Source organism: Hibiscus syriacus, unplaced genomic scaffold, assembly GCF_006381635.1.
Source record: "Hibiscus syriacus cultivar Baekdansim isolate YM2019G1 unplaced genomic scaffold, ASM638163v2 tig00111132_pilon, whole genome shotgun sequence".
Classification (NCBI taxonomy): Eukaryota; Viridiplantae; Streptophyta; class Magnoliopsida; order Malvales; family Malvaceae; genus Hibiscus; species Hibiscus syriacus.
Window position 1 is genome coordinate 915,740 of NW_024062992.1, and position 26,993 is coordinate 942,732.

Genomic DNA, 26,993 nt, shown 5'->3' on the forward strand with positions numbered 1-26,993 from the left:
AACGCCCAATCAACTGAGTCATAAGCCTTTTGAAAATCAGCTTTGAAGATAATTGCTTCCCTCTTCCTTCGGCCCAAATCATCAATCATTTCATTTGTAATGAGGGAGCAATCCATGATTTGTTTTCCTGCAGTAAACGCAAACTGATTTTTGCCAATAATTTTTTTAATGCATGTCGTCGATCTTTTTGAAAGAACGCGAGACAAAATCTTATATAAATTGCCAACCAAAGAAATTGGCCTAAAATCATCAATTCGGATAACATCAAACTTCTTTGGACTAAGAGTGATAAATGTATTGTTCATGTCGGACTCAATCGAAACATCCTTATGAAAGCTGGTGAAAAATGACATGACTTCACCTTTCACGAGGGCCAGAAATGAAAATAATTTAAATGTTAAAAATATTGGTATATCAAGAATTTAAATTTGGATTTAAGAAGAGTGAAAATGACAGACTATCATATATAAACATGATTATTTATAGGCTTAAATATACCAAAAGTGCCCAACTTATGCCCATTTTTCTAGTTTAGTGTCTAACGTTTCATTCCGTTACTCAAAATAGGTTCAGCTGTGACGAGCCGTTAAGTTTGACCTTTAAAAATGCTAGCTGATATATATTTTTAGGATAAAATATATAAATAATCCCCAAACTTTTAGGATGTTTCATTTTCATCATCTCGTTAAACTCCTCATTCTTTTTTTTTTCTTATTCTTCTGTCGTCGTTTCCCGGTGGTGACGTGCACCGCTACCACCAAAAACATTCCTCACCGTTCCCTGACCAAAACCCCTATGGTTATTCACCGTAAACCGTCACCGATCGTCATGGGTAGCCCTTTGAAGCTCCGTCGAAAACCTAAAAGTCCACCTTTGATATTCTTCACGATTCCGACCACCATAGGCGTTCGTATGTCGCACCGTCTCCACCAACATGACCGTCGTCTGCCCATGACCAAAACCCGACCACCCTCGCCCCATGAATTATAGTCGTTCGCCGTAGAGAACGACTTAAAGCTTCGTCAGGAAACACTAAACCACCACCGATGTTTTCATGATGTTTGCGCCGATCCTGAGCTCCGTTCACCTCACCGCCACCTGGTTCCTCGCTTTGTTTCGATCAAAACCCAGCCAATATCATTCCCTCCCGTCGCCATTTCCTCCATCAGTCGTCGAGATAAGCTCCAGTTACTTTATATTTAATTTTCGGGGTGACCAAAATGCAACGCCCTAAAAGTTTGGGGATTATTTATATATTTTACCCTAAACAAATATGCCAACTGTCATTTTTAATGGGTTAACAACCAAACTTAACGGCCCGTCACGGCTGAACTCATTTTTAGTAACAGAATGAAACGTTAGTCACCAAAATGGAATAAAAAAACATTAAGCACTAAACTAAAAAAGTGGGCATAGATTGGGCACCTTTTGTATATTTAATCCTTAATTATAAAATCTACATATTTGTGAAATTCCTAAAGAATTTAGGAATCTCACAAATTTATACTATTTTTTCTTTCTAAATTAGTTCATTCATAACGTGTACATCTCTTTAGTATGCTTTATAAAGCAAATAAAATTTAAAATTCGTATCCCCAAATACAATGAGTGAAACACTCATGTGTACTAAAATGGGTTAACTTTGAATAAAGGAATTCAAAACATTTGGTCATGGCAATGCTGGCAATGCTTTGGGTGGTTAAGCCTGCATGTTCCGATAACGGCTTCAGGGAGCTCTTCTTCTGTATTACCCTGAACAATTAGCTTTTGATCATAACCAATCCATCAACCAAATTACATTTCTTAAACAAAATTACAAGTGAATAAAACTTAAACAAATAAAGGTTTTTTTTAAGAAAAAAAGAACAACTGAAAATTTATGTATTATATTGTATATTTTAATGAATTTCATGTATAGTTTTAATATTTATCTTCTTTTTTTCTTTCCTTTTTCCACTTGGAATGTACAAATTTTAAAACAACATTGTGTTAACACATGTATATGTTGATGGTAAAATGTGAGTTATGATGGTTATAGACTGAATTGTTGATGATAAAATGTGGGTTATGACGGTTATAGATGGTTCATTTTTTTTATTTGTGCGGAGAGCCGTAATCAGTGATTATATGAAGGCAGTGGTGGATTTAGAAATATTTTTAAGCGTGAACACATGTATAATAATAGCTGAAATTTTTCGTATAGAGTAGGTATATATAAAATTTCAGGGTGGACACCATCAATAAAATAAATAACTAACATATAAAAATTCGAATTTCAAGGTGTACATGTGCCCACCTTGAACTACATGTAGATTCGCCAATGTATGGAGTAGTAGAGTAAGTGAGCTAAGGAAGATGAACAATGATAGATTCATAAAGACAGTTAAAGAAGAACCCCTCTCAGTTTTGCATGGTAATTTATATATGGAAATCCAGTGCTTGTACTAAGCACATGGTCATGATTATATTTGTAGGTCGATAAAATAAATAGAGGCTATTTGACATAACTGACACCAATTTTCTTTAATATTCCCTTTCTGATACCGTTTGACCAATATTTCCCGAAGTAGCACCCTTTTTGCTGAGTTGGCAAAGGCGCGTCCCCGAGGACGCGCTTTACCCGTGTTTTCGCTCAGTTGGATGCCACGTGTGGAAGGCGTCGACTGCCACGTGTGGAAAGCGCATCCCCGGGGACGCGCCTTCCATTAAATGCTATAAATGCCCCCATCCATTTTTCCTAACTACCCCTCCTCCTCCCCTATATAAACCCCCTCAACCCTCCCTCATTCTTCACACCAAAATCATATTCTCCTCTCTTATATAACTCAAATTCTCTAACTATTTGAGTTTTAAATTTGTTATTAGAGGTAAGAAATTTATTTTTATGTTAGTATTTTTTTAAATAGTTATTATTTTTTATATTAATATATTTATGTAAATATTATTTTTTATTAAAATATATTTATATAATTATTATTTATTTAGAATTATTAATTTTTTTTGCTAATTATATTGTTTTGTCTACAGTTATAATGGAAAACGAAATGCTGTTGCGATTGGATATTGATCATATCTCCAGACATTTTAGCGATATGGTAATATTTTTTATAATTAATGTTAATATTTAAATTTATTTTTATTTTAAAGTTATTATGAATTTATATTAATTTTTATTTTTTATAATGTATATTATTTAGGATACTGATCATATTTTAGAGACTTTTATTAAAAATCCACATATACCGACACCGGAACGTATTTTGCCATATTTGGCTTCTGCCGGGTTCGGGTATATTGCAACAATTATAGGCGGTTGCAAACTCAAACCTGTCCTAATTTTTGCACTGATTGAGAGGTGGAGGCCCGAGACACACACTTTTCACCTTCCATGTGGAGAGGCGACAATTACATTGGAGGATGTCTCTATGCATCTGGGGCTTCCCGTCGACGGAAATATGATGTGTGGTATGGCGGATGGTGATTGGCAATCAATGTGCATTGATTATCTTGGAGCTACTCCGCCAGAGTTTAATGGAGGTAGAATAGCTTTATCTTGGTTGAAAGCTAATTTTGAGGTTTTAAATGAAAATGCTTCAGAGGATCAAGCAAAGGCATGTGCTCGGGCATATATTCTACGAATAATTGGAGGAATATTGATGCCCGACAAATCTCGCAACCAGGTGCATTGTATGTGGTTGCGGCATCTGATCGATTTTGATGAAGCTGGAAGATATAGTTGGGGCGCTGCAGTTTTGGCATTTCTCTTTAGAGAAATGTGTCGGGCGACAAATTATAAGAAAACTGCTATCGGTGGATGTCTTCTTCTTCTACAATCATGGGCGTGGTTCCGCATGCCTTTCTTATGCCCGATCGTGAATGAACCATACGTATTCCCCTTATTGTTGAGGTAATTTTCGAACTAAATTTTGATTTAAATATTTTCAATTAAATAGGGTGATATTTAGTTTATATTATATTTCATAGGTGGTCGATGAAAAGAAAGGACCATAAAAGTATACCTACTGGGTTAGAGGAAATTCGTTTACTTATTGATACGAAAGCTGGGTCTGAGGTATGTTTTTAAATTTGTTTAATTATTAATATTTTAATTTAAAATGTTAGATATAATTAGAATATTTTATTTATTTGAATTGTATATTTATATTTCAGTTTCAGTGGATACCTTATGCGAGCGATGAAGTGAAAGCTTGCATCCCACCCCACCTTAGTGGGTCATTAGAGGTATGGATATCGGTTATACCTCTTATATGTTATGCTATTATTGAGTGGCATCCAGTTGATCGCGTGCTCTGTCAGTATGGTTGTACGCAATATATTCCTGGAGCTCCTAGGAATTTAGACGACGTACATAACATAGATAGACGAGGAAAGAAAGATGTTAACTGGGTGGTGAGACACAGAGATTGGATTGCGCTTTGGGAGAACCGATATACACTGTTGGCCCCTCGACAATATTACGCTAAAACTGGTCATATGGTTACGGATAACTATATGGACTGGTTTAATGAAAATGGGAAGCCGTTTCTACTTTCGGCGGAAGCACGAGGGGTTAACATTCCTAGGCGCCGAGAAAGACGTCAACCGTCTCAATATCATCGTCCCCCGACGCGTGGATGGAGAGAAGGCGCTACCGGTTCTGCATCAGTCCCACCACAACATCCTTATTCGTCGATGCCGCAGGGGTACATGCCCAACCCTCCACTTCATATACCAAGCCCACCAGTTTATATGCCATCTCCGCAGGGTTACATTCCGAGCCCGCAGGGTTACATTCCTAGCCCACCAGGTTACATGCCTAGCCCGCAGGGTTTTATACCATATGGAGGTGCATATACGACTATGTTTAAAGATCCAGCATATGGTTCATATGCATCTTATTTGGCTGGTGGTGCTTCTCCGTAGACACCTCAATCTCCATCTGGATCACAGACATCGATGCCAATGTTTCCACAGTTTTTACACTTCCCGAGGAGCGGTGGGATTGTTACTAGCACTCCTCCAGGGTCGTTATTTTATACAGGCCCTTCAGCCCATTCAGCGTCATCTACACCAAATGAAGAAAATGTTGCTGATGATGATAGTGAAGATGAGGAGACTGAAGAACAAGTTCCACGAAGAAATCCTCCACGAAATAGACAACCACCGCCATGTGGAACTCATTCGAGAAGACGACATCGGTGATCCAGTTGTATTTAATGTTATTTAAATAATTATATTTCAGAATTTTATGTAATTTGGTTATGTTATTTAAATGTTTCATGGTTGTTACATACATATTTTTTAATGTTATTTTTTATTCACATTTAACATTAAATGTTTGATAAATGTTTTTAAAATACAAATTATATTATTTGAAATTTAAAATAAAAATAAAAATAATATTATTCGAAATTTAAATTTAAAATATAAATTATAGTATTCGAAATTTAACATTAAATTTCAACTTAATATTCCAATTGTATTCGAAATTAAAAGTTATATTCCAATTATAGTTCACAATACTTAAATTGAAATTAAATTTATCCATACATATGATTTTATCATTAACATATATATTAAAACGTATACATTAAAATCAACTTATGTTGAGTTAATCGATCGACGGAATCGGCCAAGAGGGGGTGAATTGGCAATTTATTCAATGTCACATTTCAATGCTCATTCCATACAATTTCAATGTCACAATCAACTTATCACTTCACATTTATTCAATTTATCCATAACATTTTATCTAATTTATTCAAACTTCACATAACGTTTTAATTTAAGTTATTCTTAACTTGCTGAACTTTCCAAAGAAGTTAAATTTTAGTTATAATTTACCTGATTTACTGATATATCTGGTGTCCCCGAGGGACATGAGTGACATAATAGGGCAATGATAACATATTCTATGACAAAATAATGGAAGGCGCGCCCCCGGGAACGCGCCTTCAAGTCCCCTGAGAAATAATAGGTACTGATATGAATAATGTCCCCGAGGGACATGAGTGACATAATAGGGCAATGATAACATATTCTATGACAAAATAATGGAAGGCGCGCCCCCGGGAACGCGCCTTCATGTGAATAGTGAAATAATAGGTACTGATATATCTAGTGTCCCCGAGGGACATGAGTGACATAATAGGGCAATGATAACATATTCTATGACAAAATAATGGAAGGCGCGCCCCCGGAAACGCGCCTTCATGTGAATAGTGAAATAATAGGTACTGATATATCTAGTGTCCACGAGGGACATGAGTGACATAATAGGGCAATGATAACATATTCTCTGACAAAATAATGGAAGGCGCGCCCCCGGGAACGCGCCTTAATGTGAATAGTGAAATAATAGGTACTGATATATCTAGTGTCCCCGAGGGACATGAGTGACATAATAGGGCAATGATAACATATTCTCTGAAATAATGGAAGGCGCGCCCCCGAGAACGCGCCTTCATGTGAATTGTACTCCGATTATAGACAATATTATATGCAACATATTATAAACTTTCAAAACAAACTTCAGTTCACAAGCTTTCAAAATCTCAAATTCCCAAACTCTAAATTCTCAAATTCTCTGAAAATGAGTCGTCTTTCTGCTGTTGTTTTGTATGATGGACTAATTAAGGAAGCTGAAGAGGGGGTTATTTTTGAGTCAGATCATTATATCCCCTTAACCTTGAAGAGAAACACCACAATTGAGGAGTTAATCACAAAAATTTCATTAACGATTAGTGTAGCAGGCCAGAGAAGACTATCTTCACTTCAGTACAGATTTCCTACTGAACTTTTTCCGCTCACGTATACATCATTTCAGCTTTCAAACGATGATGATGTTTCTATGATGGTTGATGCTCATATGGGGAGTTCATAATCTATTATTGAAATGTATGTCACTTTTATTGAGGTTCGTGTAACTCGTGGTCTCTCATATTCCTCTCACTTTGGCATTGCATATCAAACTGATCAAGTTGATAGCCCGACACAACTGATCTGTAATGATTTCACATCATTAATGGCGGATCCAACGCCAGATACCATGCCATCAAGTTCAATAGGAAGGCATTCATCTGCAACTGCTTATGATCTCAACTCACGTGGCTTCACCAATAATCCATATGGCAACATCTCTTCTACTTCAAGGGGCAAACATTCATCTGCCAATGTTTTCGACTTACATATGGAAATGCCAACGAGACGACAGTCTATTCACATCCCACATGATACAATGGCCTCAAGTTCAAGGGGAGGACACGCAAGAGGGAACTTATTTGACCTCAACATTGGATTATCGGAGGAACCCTCATCTCCACCAGAAGAACCTCTTCGAGAGCCAGGTGCAGATAGTGCTGAAACGGGATTATTCGTTGAACCTGACTCACCACAGTTTAACGTACATTCTGATAATGATGAGGATGACGTTCCGATAAATACAACACCAACGAACTTCCTGCACATATGTATGAGGCTGATTATGATGCAATGTATGAGCATGAATTTCCAGATCTTCCTGATGTTGGCAACTATGGACTTCAATCATCAGTCAATGACGGTAATTTACATATTGGAATGGAGTTCGCATCGAAGGAGGAAACAATGATGGCAATAAAGAGTTACAATATTCGTAACTCAGTTCAGTCCCGAGTTGATCGATCTAACATGGAGAAATATGTATGCTACTATGTCCAACGTGACAACGGATGTCAATGGATGGTCCGTGTATCAAAGAGGAAGAGGAAGAACAACTTATGGGAACTAACCAGATACAACGGTCCTCATACATGTTGTGCAACAGGTATAAACCAAGATCATCCCAACTTGGACTCCAACATTATTTGTCAAGCAATCATGCCCATTGTGAAGCAAAGCTCTCATATAGCTGTTGCAGTGTTGATTTCTGCTATACAGTCACAATATGGGTACACTGTCTCATATAAAAAAGCGTGGTTGGCAAAACAGAATGCCATTTGCAAACTTCATGGTGAATGGGATTCCTCTTACAACGAGCTGCCCAGTTGGTTTCATGTTGTGCAAAGACTTAATCCCGGGACAATTGTTGAGTTCATAACTCAACATCATTACGTGAATGATCGAATGGTTCGCGATCGCTGCCAATTTTACCGTGTCTTTTGGACTTACCCTCAGTGTATTAATGCAGTCAAGTACTGTAAACCAGTTGTCCAAATTGATGGTACTTTCTTGTATGGGAAATACAAGCAAGTTTTATTATTGGCTGTGGTTCAAGATGGAAACCGCAATATTCTTCATGTTGTGTTTGCCCTCGTTCAAGGAGAAGACACTGAGTCTTGGGCTTTTTTCCTTAAAAATTTACGTTTACATGTTGTCACCAGGGAACGAGTATGCATTATTTCAGACCGAGGAGCCGGGATAAAAGCAGCAATGGAATCTTTGGGTACAATGTATAGACCTCCACATGTTCAACATCGTTATTGTGTCCGTCATATTGCTGCAAACTATTACGGAAAATACAAGAAGAACGATGAACGTCAGTTAGTAGTGCGGATGGGTATGTTACTTTTTCCCAATTTTTCTATCAATTTCTTATTACTTATTTATACTTCATATTAACTATTACATATTCCTAATGGCTTAGGTTACGAACTCTTACCTCAAAGGTTTGAGTCGATGCTACAAGAGCTGTTTGGCAAAAATAAGAAGGGGTGCGAGTACATTATGGACATCAGCAAAGAAATGTGGACAAATGCATATGACGGGGGGTATCGCTATGGTCATATGACAACAAACTTGGCTAAAGCAATAAATTTAACCTTAAAGGGGGCGCGTCATTTACCAGTCACGGCGTTGGTTAAAATGACTTATTTTCGTTTGGGTCAACTCTTTGCAAAGCTCGGTGGACAAGCTCTTACTTGGATGCAAAACGGACATATTTACCACCCAAGACTAGTAGTTGATTTACAGAAAAAAGTGGCTGCATAAAATGGGATGTTAGTTACAAATTTTTCTCGCACCCGTGAATTGTTTCGTGTAACCGAAATGTCACGTCCGCTGCAAGGGATTGAAGCTAACTCTTTCAGAGTTAATCTGCAAGAGAGGTGGTGCGATTGTGGTTTCTTTCAAGCACTCAAATATCCATGCTCTCATGTCATTGCTGCTTGCTCACATTCGCATTTGGACTACAAAAATTATGTTGATCCCGTATACCAACTTTCACAAGTATTCAAGGTATATGAATTTGAGTTTCCGCCCATAGGAACGAAAGAGACCCAAATGAGATTCAAACTTGGCTTACAATTGTACCAGATCCATTGCTATTGAGGGACTCAGGTCGTCCAAAATCTACTAGAATACATTGTGATATGGATATTCGGGAGAAGTCAACAGAACAAAAACGATGTGGGCATTGTAGAAACATCGGGCACAATAGAAAAAAATGTCCAGCTCTGTTATCATCATATAACCGTTAACTCTTATGTAATTAATATTGTATTTAAATGAATGTTTTTGTTTCTAATAATTTAATGTTATTGCATTTATATAATTTGTCAATGTATGTACACCTAAATAATTTTTTTAACTTTTAAATACATAAATATTTATATATTTATTTAATATAATAATTAATTATTAGTTATAATTTTTTTAAAATATAATAATAATTCCACCTTCTAAGTAGAGAAAAAAATTAAATTAAACAAATTAAAAGTTATTAAAAAATTTATGTATACGATGACACATTTCATGTTCTGATTGGAGGATTAAATTTATTAAATTAAATTTCAATAAGACTAATTTTATAAAATATGTAAGTCTTGAAGATTAAATATGTAATTATACTAATTTATTAACTTATGCATCAATATTTTCGTTAAATATTGATATGAGATGACTAGATTGATAACATTTAAATAATTAACTGATAAAATTAATAGATCGATAATCAAAATCAAAAATAATAATAACCATATGTGTAATATTATAATTTCATACATTTTTCCTATAACTACAATAAAGTCAAAACTGGTTTTCATATTGTTATATCATATTAATGTAGATAATTCACTACACCTTTAACACACATTAAAAATACATTTGATAATTCTTATATTATAATCGAAACATTTTACATAATATATTATTAATTTATAATAATAATAAAAATAAAATATTTATTATTAAACAAAATACGTGGCAGTCGAGCTGGCGAAAGGCGCGTCCCCGGGGATGCGCCTTTCATACGTGGCATCCAACTCAGCGAAAACACGGGTAAAGCGCGTCCCCGGGGACGCGCCTTTACAAACTCAGCTGAAAGGGTGCTACTTCGGGAAATATTGGTCAAACGGTGTCAGAAAGAGAATATTAAAGAAAATTGGTGTCAGTTATGTCAAATCCCCATAAATAGATCTAGTCATATCTATATAATAGACTTTGACCGTGATGGGATTGACAATGGTCAAATGAAGGGATTATAGCTGTTTGGAGGATTATAGCTGTTTGGGAAGCTTTAAGGAATACCCGAGAATGACATTATTGTATGACTCCGGAGAAGATCATGAGGAAGTACAACAATTATAAATTTGATTGTAAGACCTTAATATTTTCATATCATATTGGAGTTACTTTTCGACGTGTTTTGTTTTCGTTCATGCCTATCTGACTATGCACGTTGGAAGAAGACTTGTCTGTAAAATAAAAGCCATTTCTAAGACCAAATTGTTAAGATATCCTAGAAGAAAGTTAGATATGCCCCGTGCCATTGTTGATGATCCAACATCAATGTCAACCTGCAAATTTTTTAAACATATGTGATCGTTATATCCTACGTTACTTTGATACTTCGTTTTTCTTGAAATGTCTTTACATATAATGCATATTTGGATATTAGTATGAACCCTTCAAGTATCGGGAAATCAGCATCAATTACTTGCAAAACAATAAAGAAATGTACCTCGATGTAATTGTTCCCTCTGAAATAACGAGTTTCAAGAAATTGACCCAATATGGCTGCTCTCTTTCGAACACTTTGCTTTGCTATCCATGATCCCTAAACATGCATATTGTTTAGAGTAAAAAACCATGCTAAATTCGAAATTCAAACCATGATGTTTGTATATCAAAGCATTTCTCACCTTAGAAATGCATGGTATAATCTTCAATCTCGAGTTCCTATAGGCATCATCTCCGTTTACGAATTTGTACAGCAAAGGATGATCTTCCAAAGGGGATTTCATCATATAGTATATTGCCAGTGTATGCCTCGACGTCGTTGGGAATCTGATTCGTATTTGTGGAAGTATGTCACATGATTATTGATGAAAACAGAGAAGGTGATTTAAGATGTAGAACAATCAGTCATACCTGGAAATTAATGATAAAGAAAAATTCTGATCCACCTCGACCTGCATGTTTCTGCAATGATGTTAGCAACAAACTTAGTTTTCTACCACTGGTTTGTTATCTCAGATGTTTAGTGACATGGAACAATTGCTTGAAATAAGCTTATACTTGAGGTGTAAACAAGATATTAATGGTGGCAAGTTATTCAGATTTGATTAAAACATGTGTCAAACAAGCTGAATTTTAGCGTTATAATGCATGACTAAACCAGCTAACAAGTCGAGCCTGTTCTTTGATAGGAAATCTGGCCTGGTTGAACAAGCTCGGACAGTTTGATTTTCTTCTCGAAATCGAGCTGAAGTTTTAAAAGTGAAACTCAATCCAGCCAGAGTCAAGCTCGAGGCTCTTACAAATAGAGTTCGGCTCAACTAGATTGTACCCATACAAATAACACATTGTTAAAGCTGGAACCTGCACGATACCACCTAGTCGGTTGCCAAGATCATCTTCTCGTTTATCGGATATTAACCAGTCTGCCCCTACCATTTGCATCAAGGTCCCGTTTGCCTTGATTTAAGAAAGATTAGAAGTTTAATACATAGATAATTGAAGCTAAAAGATTTAAAAAGAAAATTACATATGCAGATAATTCGAAAAGGAAATAATGTTGAATTCAATGTATATATTTGAATGAATATATCCAAATCTTCAAAAAAAAAAAAATAGTATATCCAGCTATGTTACATAGACGAATGAGTGTTATATGCTGGCATGATATTCCATTGCTCATGTACAAATATTTTTAGGAGATATATGTTGGACAGAGGGATACTTTATGGAAAATAAAGAAGATGAATCCTGAAACTTGTATTTATTTTCAGCCTCAAGGATAAATCGTATTAAAAGTAAAACTTTGGGGATTGGAAAGATGAAGTTTTAAGGAATAAAAAGTTGTTTGATGTAACTCAACTAAATTGAATCGATTATATTACTCTACTTTTTATCTATTTTGAAGTTGTCACAGTGGGAGGAGAAGGACGAGAGATCGAAGATGAAGGGCGAGAGATCGAAGATGAATTAGGGGAAAGAGAGAGACGAGGGTTAGGGATTGAGAATGAATTGGGGATTACTTACCTGACGAGTGGGCACGTGAAGAGCACGGGAGGAATTAACCAAGCAGTTCAGTAGATCCAGGCGGGTAGTCCAGCAGATCCAAATGGTGAGCAGGTAGCCCAAAAGGAAGCCCAATTTCTGTGATGAAAACTGAATTAGTTATACAAAGACAACCAACTGGCTTAGTTAGATTCCATAGTACTATGTATGTAAAGAAAGGGATATGCATATTTTGAATGAAAATTGAATTCCTTCATCCTTTCTCTGCTTTTATTTCCTATTTTCTCTTCTCTCTATTCCTCTAATTCTCTCACAACCATCACAATTGGTATCCAGAGCCTAATTTTTTTGGCAATCGACGTTGGGAATGCCAGAGAAAAATCAAACAATGTCTGAAACAATCGATTTTGCTGCACTACAAAAACAACTTGATGATTTAACAACCTTGGTCAAACAATCCCAAGATGAAACCAAGATTCCTAAATGGTGGGAGAACCAAGAGAATCGTATCACTTCTTTGGAATCTAGGATAGCCACAAATCAGGGGTACGTGGAGGAACTTTTAAAGATTCTAACTGGCAGAAACGGGGATCAGAACCAGTCTACTAATGACCAGGTACAAACCCCTAACACTTCTAAAACATGTGGAAAACAACCTGTGAATGTTACAGTGATTAATGATAAGACCAGGTTTACTTATAAACCTGATGAACCTGGGATTTTAAGATCCAAACCAGAAGATTTGCCTAGTTTTAAAAATGATAATCAGATGGGCAAGAACAATGCTGTTAAGAACAATATAGTTGACCTAGAGGAGGATAAAAGAGGTACGGGGGTCTTTTAACACTTCAGGATTAATGTGGCATAGACCCAAGATTGAACTGCCTTTTTTTTGAGGGAATTAATCCATGAGGGTGGATACAAAAATGCCTTAAGTACTTTTCTCTATGTAGTATTGCGAAGGAACAAAAAGTGGAGGTGTCCACGATGTATTTAATAGGTAAGGCAGAAATTTGGTTTGATGGTTACATCATGCAGAAACACCATATGACATAGCATGAGTTTGAGGCAGACCTTTGCCATAGGTTCAGTGACAGGTCCTTTGCTGACATAGTTGAGGAGTTTACAAAATTGGAGCAGAAAGGGTCAGTTGAGGTGTACCAGGACAGATTTGAGGAACTATAGCCTCACATGCTCTTACAAAACCCTACTTTAGGTGAAGAGTTCTTTGTCTCTCTTTTTATCAGTGGATTAAGAGAAGACATTAAACACAGAGTCAAGGCTCTAGAACCTAAGATGCTTTCTGAATCTTGCATGCAAGCTAAACTGTATGAGCACTCTGTTGAATTTGAGAATAAACGAGTGCGAACATCTTTTAGAAACCCACCCTACCCAAACCCATTACCTACTTCTAAACCAAACTTCCCACCAAAGAGTCCAAGATTATACCCCAAAAATAAAATCTTCTAGACTACAGAAGATAAAATAACTTATGTTTTAAATATGGTGAAAAAATTGCTCCATGCCATCAATGTAAGACAAGACATTTGAGCATGATGATTGAAGATGAGACTGTTATACCTTCAGAAACCTTACCAAATGATTCAGATCAGCAAGTGCTACAAGAAGAGGAGAGCCTAAAAATATCTATGAATGCTATCACTGGGTGTATTGGCCATAATACATTGAGAATTCAGGGCACCATTTAAGGCATACCATTAAACATTTTAATTGACAGTGATAGTACCCACAGTTTTTTAACACCACAATGGGCTGATGCTGGTATTCAAGTGACTATACCTTACCCTTTGGCTATTACAGTGGCTAATGGACAACAACTCTACAGCTCAACAAGATGTAATAAGGTAGAATGGCAGATGCATAGACACTCTTTTATTCACGATTTTAGACTTCTTAAATTGGGTGTAAGTGATGTGGTGTTGGGTGTAAGTGATGTGGTGTGGTGTTAGGTGTTGACTGGATGAAATTATTCAGTCCAATCTTGATGGACTTCAACAAAATGACACTAAGTTTTGTACATCAAGATGAACAAATTGTTATACATGGCCAACAACCCTTAAATTTTTTATAAAAAATTTCAGGGGCTATACTATTGAAAATGACAGCTTCAGACTATGTTATTTTGGGGCATGTAGTACTGCTAAATATGACAGAGAATTCAAAACCTATTCCTACAGTTATTCAACCTCTATTAGAGAGATACAAATCTATTTTTGCTGAACCTACAGGCCTTCCACCTACAAGGAACCATGATCATGCTATTCCTCTTAGGCATGAGTCTATGCCTGTTAATTTAAGGCCCTATAAATTTCCCCATAACCAGAAAGCTGAAGTGGAAAGACAAATTGCTACCATGTTATCCTCATCTATTATTCAACCTAGCAAAAGTCTATTTGCTTCTCCATGTCTCCTAATTAAAAAGAAGAATGGTACTTGGAGGTTCTGTGTGGATTACAGACAGCTAAACATTATAACAGTCAAGGATAAATTTTATATTCCTGTTGTGGAAGATTTATTGGATGAACTACATGGTGTTGTCTATTTTTCAAAAATTGATCTAAGATCAAGTTATTGGCAAATCAGAATTAAGAATGAAGACATTTACAAAACTGCATTCAGAACTCATCAGGGCCACTATGAATTTAAAGTAATGTCTTTTGGTCTTACTAATGCCCCTGCTACATTTCATGCATTAATGAATGGATTATTTAGTTCATTCTTTAGAAAGTTTGTTTTGGTGTTTTTTGATGACATCCTAGTCTACAACAGTTCTATGACAGACCATATTACTCATTTACAAATGATTTTGGATGTTTTTCAAGCTAACCAATTATTTGCAAAGTTGTCCAAATGTTTTTTTTTGGACAAACTCAAGTGGAGTATTTGGGACATATTATTTTAGCTGCAGGAGTAGCTACTGATCCTATTTAGGTGGAAGCAATGAGGAATTGGCATGTGCCTAAATCCTTAAAATCTTTGTGTGGGTTTTTGGGTTTAACATGATACTACAGAATGTTTATTAAAGATTATGACACTATCAGCAGACCATTGACACAGATGCTTAAAAAAGACAGTTTTAAGTGGGACAATGCAGCCTTGACTGCTTTTGAAGATCTAAAAAGAGCTATGTGTGTTGCCCCTATTTTAGCTCTACCAGATTTTGGCAATAATATTTACTTGGAAACAGATGCCAGTTCAGGAGGCATGGGTGTTGTATTATATAAAGATGATAGACCTATTGCTTATCTTAGTAAGGCTCTTAGTCCTAGACATGTTGCCCTCTCCATTTATGAAAAAGAGTATCTTGCTATTCTATTACCAGTCTCTTAGTGGATAAATTACTTAGAGGGCAATCATTTTGTCATCAAAACAGACCATGAACCTTTGAAGTGCCTATTAGAGCAGAAATTAACTATTGCAATTCAAAGAAAATGATTGACTAAACTATTGGGACTGGACTACACTATTCAATACAAAAAAGGCAAATCAAATGTGGTAGCAGATGCCTTATCTAGACAGTGGGAAGATCAATGTAGTGTATTACTATGGGAACTACCTTAATTATTCCTAGCTGGGTTCAGGAAGTGGAGGAAAGTTATAAGGAGGATCTAATGGCTACTGAATGGATTTCCAAATTAACTGTTAATCCAACTGCTGATAAATATTCAAAGGGTATCCTTAGATTTAAGGATAGGGTCTATATTGGTACTGTTGGGTCTTTTAGACTACAGATTCTTCAAACCCTGCATGATTCACCTCATGGAGGTCATTCAGGAAGCCAAGCTACCTATCAAAGGATTAGATCTTATTTCTATTGGCCCAGACTTAAAGCTATGGCGGCAACTTATGTAAGATCTCTTATGCAATGTGTCAACAAACTAAAGTGGAGCATGTTGCTAAACCAGGACTGCTATAACCACTGCCTATTCCTCAACAGGCTTGGGAGGTAATTACTATGGACTTTATAGAGGGTCTACCTACATCATTTAGGAAAAATTGTATTCTAGTGGTGGTTGACAAGTTTACTAAATACAACCATTTTTTGGCATTGTCACACACTTACTCTGCAGCTGTTGTAGCTAAACTGTATTTGGATAATATTTATAAGCTTCATGGCCAGCCTAAAATGGCCATTTCAGACAGATACAAGACATTCACTAGCCTCTTTTGGAGAGAATTAATGAAGCAATTGGGGACTAAAACCGTATTCAACACTACTTACCATCCTGAAACTAATGGACAGACAGAATGGGTAAACCAATGTTTAGAATAGTATCTAAAGGGCCTCTATTTTTTTCAACCAAAACAGTGGGCTAAATGGTTGCCTCATGTTGAGTGGTGGTACAATACCACCTACCACACTGCCCTAAAACTAACACTCTTTCAAGCTTTATATGGCTATAACCTCCTATTATGGTATGGCATACAAAAACACAAGTACATGCTATATGGGAAATAATGCATAGCAAAGAAGAAATCAGACAGCTGGTTAAGTTACAATTAAAACATGCCAGCAATCGCATAAAACAAAAAACAGATAAGAAAAGGTCAGAAAGAGTATTTTCAGTAGGGGATGAAGTTTACCTGAAATTGCAACCGTACAAACAAACTTCCCTTGCCCTGAGAAAAAAATCTGAAATTAGCAGCCATATTTTATGGTCCTTACAAAATTACAGAAAGAATTAGAGAGGTGGCATACCGATTAGACTTACCAAAGACATCGCACCTGCACCCAGTCTTTCATGTCAGTCTCTTGAAGAAACATGTTAGGAAAGCAGCAAAATCTTCAACAGATCCTCCTGTGGTTGATGAAGAAGGTCAGTTCAAAGTAGAACCCTGTAAGATATTGGGCAGAAGCATAGTTAATCGACACAATAAACCTGTAACTCATTTGCTGGTTCGATGGACTAACCTGGATGGGATGAATGATACCTAGGAAGACTACTCCGTGCTCCGAGAGCAGTTTCCATCATTTGATCCTTGGGGACAAGGATCGTCTCATGGGGCGGATATTGTCACAGTGGGAGGAGAAAGACGAGCGATCGAAGATGAAGGGCAAGAGATCGAAAATGAATTGGGGGAAAGAGAGAGACAAGGGTTAGGGATTGAGAATGAATTGGGGATTACTTACCTGATGAGTGGGCACATGAAGAGCACAAGAGAAATTAACCAAGCAGTCCAGCAGATCCAGGTGGGTAGTCCAGCATATCCAAGTGGTGTGCGGGTAGCCCAAAAGGAAGCCCAATTCCTGTGATGAAAACTGAATTAGTTATGCAAGGACAGCTAGCTGGATTAGCTAGATTCCTTAGTAATATGTATGTAAATAAAACGGGTACTTGTAAAGAAATGGATATGCATATTTTGAATGAAAACTGAATTCATTCATCCTTTCTCTACTTCTATTTCCTATTTTCTCTTCTCTCTATTCCTCTAATTCTCTCACAACCATCATAGAAGTATTCATGTTCGACATAGGCAATAGGTCCCTAAAAATATATGAGTATACTCATATTCAACACTCACATCTGACTTTGATCAAGTGCATTTTGAAAACGAAACTGTCGTGAATGAATGAATTAATACCTTTTGGTTGTCTTGCAAGTAACTTTTACCACGATTCAAGAACCACGACGAACTGCCGTCCGACCAACTGCAAGGTAAAGTTCAGGTCGGGTCCTTTTGGAGTGAGTTTCCATAGCAGTAGGGAAGGGCGTCTTCCTTGGCCACCTCTTGTAAGTCCATGTAACCCTTCTTTTGAGCTGCAGCAAGAATGAGATCAAACGCTTGATAATCAGAAGGTAGTAATTTTAAAACTGAGAAAATGATGCATTTGCTCCATTAATCTATCTCAAGTTACGTTGCCCTGACATTCTAAACTGAGTCCAAATAACATAGATATGAAGAACCTTGGCTAACATAGTTGCACTCACTTGCAAGATCATGTAACTTTCTCACAAAATCGGCTGCTGATGTTAATTTAGGGTAATTTGAGTTCTGCAGAAATATGAAAAATGTGCAGATCATAGAAATGAATTTTATTGAATGGTTTTGAAGTACAGAATAAGAACGGTGGAGAAAGAAAGCTGTTAGTCCGATTTGCTTGAAGCAGTTCGGCATAGAAAGAGCCGATCTCGAAGAAAATCCTATCACATTATTGCATTGGTAGATCGATCAACCAAGGGTGTCATTGATAGACACTCAAGTCGATCAAAATCCCTTGATGGTTAGAAATAAAATGCAGTAAAAACTGGCTTCCTATGCAGTGCATGCTGCCATCAAACTGTATCAACTTCGGGTTTGGGAATTTCAGAATATTACAAGGATATATAACAGTCAGAATCTGTACTAGTGTGTACCAGGGCACACAGATTGGAACTTGGCTCAGTATCCCACTCACTTTCCAAATGATCATCATCCGTAAATTCAGATGCTTCGGGTACATCAAAAAATTCATCAGACTCTTCAATCAGACCCATTGGAGTCACCTGAGTCTGTGCCGGTTTTCCTCATTCTCAATCAAATCATCTTCCTCAATCTTTTCAGCACTCTCAGTGTCGATATTATTATCTATTTTTTCGGTTCGAGGCAAGTGTATATGCCTTAGCCACTCCCTGGACAAACATTTGGAAGAATAATTTCCTTGTTTTCCTTTAAACAGCTCCCTTAATGCTGCAAAATACAAGTGCAATAAAACGTTTAACACAACATTGATGGAATGGAATTACCGGAACTTTGACTACTATTAGTGAGTAGTGAGACACCTGCAACTCTCTTGAGCATTGAAATTGTCAAGGATCTAGCAGCGGATGGTCGTACATAGAATTTCCAGAACTTCCAATCAATGGAAAGCATGCGCTTCACAGTTGACTGTTGCCCCCGGTTAACGGGAGTGATGACATATCCCCTACCTATGCTTTTTTGCAACACAAAACGTTCAAAACATAGAACAAAATCTGAAATAAACAAAAATGAAGTGATGTTTCATGTGCACTCAAGAGGATCGAGAACTCCTATGAATTCCTATTCTAGAGCTTACATTACTTTTAAGTAGAGCAAGAACATAGCCGCTTTGAGGGGGACATTTCTCGTGGACCATGGAATGGTACAGAATCACTACGACAAGAACAGATAATGGAACGTTAGGTTCGAAACCGACATTCCTGCAATTTTTCATGAGTTTGCCTTAATTAGTACCGCATGTGCCATCATCCTCTTGTCTCCAATAGCGTTGAAGCAATAAAACTCTCCGTTTCATTCACCTGCAAGACCTTCTGTGGTCAATTCGAAACATAAAGCGTGAATTATGTTCAGACAAAGCATAGAATCTGACCATGGTAGCCAATCACTATACAACTTCTTGTGAATGATATCCGTATGCTCCTCGAGGCACTCGACCACGCTGCCTTGGTAGACACAGAAGTCCCATCTGAAAGACAAACCGTTGTTTAACATCGAGAAATTGGAAAATTCCATTTAGACAGATACTGCATTTGAGGTAATCGAACACGAATGAACATCTTACTCTGATCTTGAGGGGCCAAGAGACATAAGTGCAAGGAAAATAGCCTCCGAGGTCTCATCCACCATGCCAACAGCCATTATAGCTGGATGATCATTCCAATGCTGACAACAAGAAGAATCTTCAGCCATATAGAAGAAAAATAGAATTAAGTACAACAACCATGAACTGTGTCCAAAGAGCAACACACCCCTCCATGCGAATCCCGATGTTTTGCTTATTTGAAAAGCCGTAACCCTGTATTAGCAACACAAATTGTCAATGATGCAAGGATTTATACACTTATAATGTCATTAGGAGCTTAAATCCTCGCCATTTTCACAACCAAATATTTTCCAAGATGAGGGTACAGTTATATCAGATATCATAGCCTCCGCATGAACGGATGAACGAAATGGCCAACTGACAGTTCTTTCGGCTTATTTTCCTCATACTTTTGGATCTGTCAGTACAGGAACTAAAACTATATACTTAGTCAATTGAAGTTGGTAACATATTTTTTTGATCTGTTGGTAAGAGAGCATAATTCCTCAAAGCCTTGAGCAGAATTTTCAAAATATTAAAACAAAAAACAAACAAAAAAAAGCCTCTAAATGGGCTGAATCTGACTATCATTAATGTACTCTTAGTTCCTTTGGTTTATTATTTCTCGGCAAATGATTGATTTTATTGATTGTTTCCTATAATCATCAAAATAAAATAAAAAAACCACACAAAGTTGAAATCCATTATATCACACATACATACATACATGCAATAATACATGTATGTCTTAATTGAATGTATAAAAAATATAAACTAACATTAGTTTCACTACATAAAAAAAAAACCCAGAATTTTCATTAGAGTCTGCAGAATGGGTTCTTTTCGAAACACATGAAAATCTATTATTCAACCCTGAACGAAGAGAAAGATTAAAAACAAGTCACCTCTTTTTCTCAGAAATGGAGATATTGTTGTACCATCAGCCTTCCATTTTGGCTTCCTTCTGAGAGAGACCCATTTCTTTCAACTACTCCGAAATAACTCGAACTTTCTCCTCTTTCTTCTGTATTTATTATATCTTTAATCTTTCTAACTTAAACAAGTAGTAGTTCTTTCTTCCTCAACATTAATGGGCAAACATTTATTCTATGATGATGCTTTTTTTCTTCTTTTTCTGGATTTTCATTTGAGATTTTAAGGGGGGAAAGTTATATTCTGATCCAAACTAAGGGAATCAGAGAATCAAATTAACGTGAAATCAATATGCTTTTAAATTCACAGCCAACTCTTTTTTTTTATCTTCTATTTTATTTTATTTTCTTGCAAATAGAGCATGATTTCATGGTCTCTACGTGCTAAATTACTAAAGTAGCCTTTAACGAAGAGTAAAAGTTATGTTGTCAAGTTGGTTGATTTTTTAAGGTTTAATGGTTTATAAGCCCTCAAGCTTTTGAAAGAAAAATCATTGAGTCCTAGAATTCTTTAATCCGTTTAAGTCTTTAAACTCAAAAAATTAGTTAATGTGACCTTTTGACCAACGAAAATTATCTCTGATCGTTACATTGTTAGGGACAGAGTTAGAAATTCAACTCGAAAGAAATAAAATATAACTTTTTTTAAATTAGGGAATACATTTCATAGTTATTCCATAAATATTTAAATTATATACATAAATTAAATAAAAACATTTTTTCTGTACGTTACTAACGTTATATTTTAAGATGCTAATAAGACGATTCTCGTGTGAATGATACTATGATAAATAAGCTTAATTGGCTCTTTTTGAAAGTTTGATAGTTTAATTGATCCTTTTAAAAAGTTTGAAACTTATTTAATATTTAAGAAAAACTAAAAAGTTAAGAAACTATTTAAAATTTAAAATATTCAAATAATAAAATATTCAAAAATATAAAAAATACCAAAAATAAAAATTTAATTTTTAAAAAATAAAATAAAATTTAAGAAATATGAGAAGTTGTAAAATAATGAATTATAAATGATTATAAAATCAAAATTCATAAAAATATATAAAATATTTAAAAATTTCGAACACATTATAAAAAAAAATTCAATTATACCTCATTAGTCTGAGTCTGTTATTATTACTAGAACATATTTTCAGTTGAATACATAAAACAAAATATATATTTCTTTGAGAATTTTATCATGTTCCTATTTCAAAAATATAAATATCTAATTATTATGTGAAAAATTAAAATAGTTTTCATCACCATCTAAACTGTTAAATAATGAAAATTTTAAAAATATTTTTTAAGATAAACATGTATATTAATAACAAAAAATTTAATATAAAATGAACACAAATAAAATTTTGTAACATCAATAAAATAAATAATTAACAAAAAATTTGAATTTCAAATTTTTAGACAACTTTATCAAACATTCGTCTTTTTCAAGAGTATATAAATTTAATTTAATTTTAGGTTCAAATATATTTTAAGTGTCAATTTAATTATGTATTATTTTAATTACAATTAATCAGACGTATTAATTAAAATTTTATATTTTTATAGTTTAATTCCACATATTGTATTATGATATGTTTTAATTATGTTATGTTGAAAATTCAATATTAGCCTAAATAAGTTCACACCTAAATTAATTTGATGTCATTGCTTACATCAATTTAGTTAGGTGAAAATTAAGTATTTTTCTCATGTTTTAATTTCAATGGTTTAGATTATTTAGTGCTTATTTTAATGAGTGGTTTAGATTGTTTCTTGTAACCTATAAATACCCTACTTGTATTTGAGTTTTATCATCTAACAATCAAAGCTTAATTATAAGCATTTGAAAGCTGTCTTAAGAGTTCTTCCCTTTTGCAATTTTGTGAGATTATTCTAAAGAGTTTTTTCTTCTTCTCGATCAATTAGAGTTTTTACTCTATTTTGACTCAACAATTGGTATCCGAGCCACGTTTTTAATGTCTCTTGAAATTCTGAGTATGCTATGTGGCTGCAGTTTTTAACTGATCTTCCACATCAAAAAATATTTCTTGAGTTATTGTCGGGGTTATTACAAACCTTGTGGAGCTTCTTTGTGTTTAGAGTAATTTAGTACTCTGCACGTTTGTTACTCAAGCTTGTTCGGTGTAGTCAAAGCCTTGCCGTTAATATGGGTGATCTTCAAGTAGTTGGAGGAATCAAGAAGCTCAACAACAAAAACTACAACACGTGGGCAACATGTATGGAGTCATACTTACAAGGTCAAGACCTTTGGGAGGTTATCGGTGGTGGTGAAGTTACACAACCGGCGACAGAAGATGCCAATGAATCTTGCGAAAGTGGAAAATTAAAGCAGTCAAAACAATGTTTGCTTTAAAGACCACAATTGAAGAAGAAATATTGGAGCACATTCGGGATGCTAAAACACCAAAGGAAGCATGGGACACTTTTGATACACTCTTTTCGAAGAGGAACGATACAAAATTGTAACTTCTCGAGAATGAACTTCTATCAATGTCGCAACGCGACATGGCGGTTGCCCAATACTTTCACAAGGTGAAGTCGATATGTCGCGAAATTTCAGAATTAGATCCGACAGCTACTGTTGGGGAAGCCAGGATAAAAAGAATAATTGTCCATGGTTTGAGACCCGAATATCGAGGGTTTGTTGTCACTGTACAGGGATGGCCGACACAGCCATCGCTTGTTGAGTTCGAAAATTTGCTTGCAGGTCAAGAAGCCATGGCCAAGCAAATGGGAGGAGTCTCGCTGAAGGGTGAAGAGGAAGCGCTCTACACCAGCAAAAGCAGAGGCACTTTTCAGCGGTATACTGGCAGTGGATCTAAAAAAGATGGTGACAAAGTGAAAAATTACCAAGGAAATGGAGGCCCTCATTCAGGGGGAGCATCCAAGAATCGCGGTAATAGTAGAAAGTTCGATGGCAAGTGTTATAACTGCGGGAAGATGAGTCACATGGCAAAAGACTGTTGGACCAAGAAAAAGCCTGTTGAAAGTAATACTGCTACTTCTTGTTCGAAGGAGAATAGTGAAGATGGTTGGGATGCTGAAGCGTTATTTGCTACAGAGGAAGAAGAATTAGCTCTCACGGTAACAACACCAGAACAGATTGACTACAAGAATGATTGGATCTTAGATTCTGGCTGCTCAAATCATATGACGGGTGACAAACATAAGTTACAAAACCTGTCTGAGTATAATGGAGGTCGTGTTGTGGTGACAGCTGACAACTCAAGGTTACCGATAACTCACATCGGTAAGACAATAGTTACGCCTCGATATAATACTAACCAGGTGCAACTCCAAGATGTTTACCATGTCCTAGGAATGAAGAAAAATTTGCTATCTGTGGCTCAACTAACATCATCAGGCCATTATGTCTTACTTGGTCCCCAAGATGTGAAGGTTTATCATGAAGGTTTATCATGACGTCAAAATCTCAGAAACACCAACAATGGAGGGACGACGTTTGAAATCAATTTACGTGATATCAGCAGAGTCTGCATATGTAGATAGGACAAGGAAAAATGAGACATCATATCTATGGCACATGCGGTTAGGTCACGTTATTCCAAGCTAAGTGTGATGGTGAAAAAGTCGATGCTTAAGGGGCTTCCTCAACTAGACGTGAGAACAGACACGGTCTGTGCGGGATGCCAGTATGGTAAAGCACACCAATTACCATATGACGAGTCGAAGTTTAAAACAAAAGAACCGTTGGAGTTGGTTCACTCTGATGTGTTCGGACCGGTTAAGCAACAATTAATTAGCGGTATGCGGTACATGGTAACATTCATTGATGACTTCTCCAGGTATGTGTGGGTTTTCTTTATGAAAGAAAAATCTGATACTTTCTCAAAGTTTAAAGAGTTCAGAGACTCAGCTGAAGGAGAAGTGGGAAATAAGATATGTTACTTGCGCATAGACAACGGAGGAGAATATAGATCAAACGAGTTCTCTCAATACCTAAGGGAATGTCGAATACATCATCAGTACACTTGTGCCAACACGCCACAACAGAATGGTGTAGCGGAAATAAAAAATCGGCATCTTGTAGAAATTTGTCGAAGTATGCTACATGCAAAGAATGTACCAGGAAGGTTTTGGGCTGAAGCAATGAGGACTGCAGCCTTTGTGATCAACAGACTTCCTCAACCAAGGTTAGGATTTGTTTCACCCTTTGAGAAACTATGGAACATAAAAACTACAGTTAGCTACTTTCGAGTATTTGGTTGTGTATGTTATGTGTTTGTTCCTGATCATTTACGGAGCAAATTTGACAAGAAAGCTGTTAGATGTATCTTTGTGGGATATGACAGCCAGAGAAAGGGGTATAAATGTTGTGATCCAATTAGTGGAAGATGCTACACGTCACGAAATGTGGTATTTGATGAAACATCTTCTTGGTGGTCCTCAGAGTAGGAGGTGTTGCCATATTTGAGAGAATTTGGAGACAAACTACAACAAAAGATGGGGGAGCATGATGTTCAACTTCAAACAAGTTCAGATGAATCATAAGATCCAAATAACGATGATATCGAACAAATAGTGACTCGGAATCCTTGGCAAACTGGCGTGTATCAACAACCAAACGAAGAAGGTGGGCCTAGTGAAACAGAAGAATCAATTCCACAATCTCAACTCCGAAGGTCAACAAGAATACGAAGGCCAAATCCCAAATATGCCAATGCAGCCATAATTGAAGAAGCAACGGAGCCTGAGACGTTTGAAGAAGCATCGAAGAGTTCTGAGTGGATGACAGCTATGAAAGAAGAGATCGATGCACTTCATCAAAACCAAACTTGGGATATTGTACCAAAGATAAAAGATATGAAACCCATATCTTGCAAATGGGTTTACAAGAAAAAGCGTTGTCCAGATGGGTCAATCGAGAGGTGGTAGCTCGTGGTTTCTATCAACAGTATGGACTAGACTATGATGAAACATTTAGTCCAGTGGCGAAACTTACAACCGTACGAGTCTTACTTGCATTTGCAGCCAACACAGACTGGAACTTGTGGCAAATGGATGTGAAGAATGCTTTTCTTCATGGAGAGCTAGATCGAGAGATCTACATAACCCAACCAATGGGTTTTCAGAATCAAGATCATCCTGAATATGTGTGTAAGCTGCGAAAAGCACTCTACGAATTGAAACAAGCACCTAGGGCGTGGTATGGTAAGATTGTTGAATTTCTAACGAAAAGTGGTTATTCAGTAACACCTGCAGATTCTAGCTTGTTTGTCAAAGCCAATAAAAGTAAGCTAGCTATCGTGCTAGTGTACGTGGATGACTTAATCATAACCGGTGATGATGAGGCAGAAATTCTTCAGACGAAGGAGAATTTATCAGTTCGTTTCCAGATGAAGAAACTTGGACAACTTAAGCACTTCCTTGGTCTAGAGGTTGATAGCACACACGAAGGAATATTTCTATATCAACAGAAATATGCTAAAGATTTGTTGAAGAGGTTTGGAATGCTCGAATGCAAGTCAACTTCAACGCCAATGGAACCAAATATCAAAATGTGTGCACATGAAGGAAAAGATTTGGAAGATGCACCAATGTATCGACAATTGGTAGGTAGTCTGATCTACTTAACCTTGACCCGACCTGACATTTCTTATGCAGTTGGTGTAATGAGTCGGTATAACGAATACTGAGATATGTGAAGAATATAATTGACTATGGTCTTTTGTACAAGAAAGGTGAAGACTGCAAGTTAGTTGGTTATTGTGATGCTGATTATACAGGAGATCATGACATCAGGAGATCAACAACTGGATATGTGTTTAAGCTTGGCTTCGGAACAATTTCTTGGTGTAGCAAAAGACAACCAACGGTATCATTGTTAACCACTGAAGTTGAGTATCGAGCAGCAGCAATGGCAGCTCAAGAGAGTACATGATTGATACAGTTGATGAATAATCTACATCAACCAGTAGATTATGCAATTTCGTTGTATTGTGACAACCAATCGGCAATTCTGCTGGTGGAGAATCCTGTCTTTCATGCAAGAACTAAACATGTGGAAGTACATTACCACT

General features: G+C 36.3%; 1 pseudogene; it reads right to left on the bottom strand.

The window, feature by feature from the left end:
* Nucleotides 1-883: 883 nt before the first annotated feature.
* Nucleotides 884-20,429, bottom strand: LOC120154578 (annotated as a pseudogene).
* Between the last annotated feature and the right edge of the window lie 6,564 nt (nucleotides 20,430-26,993).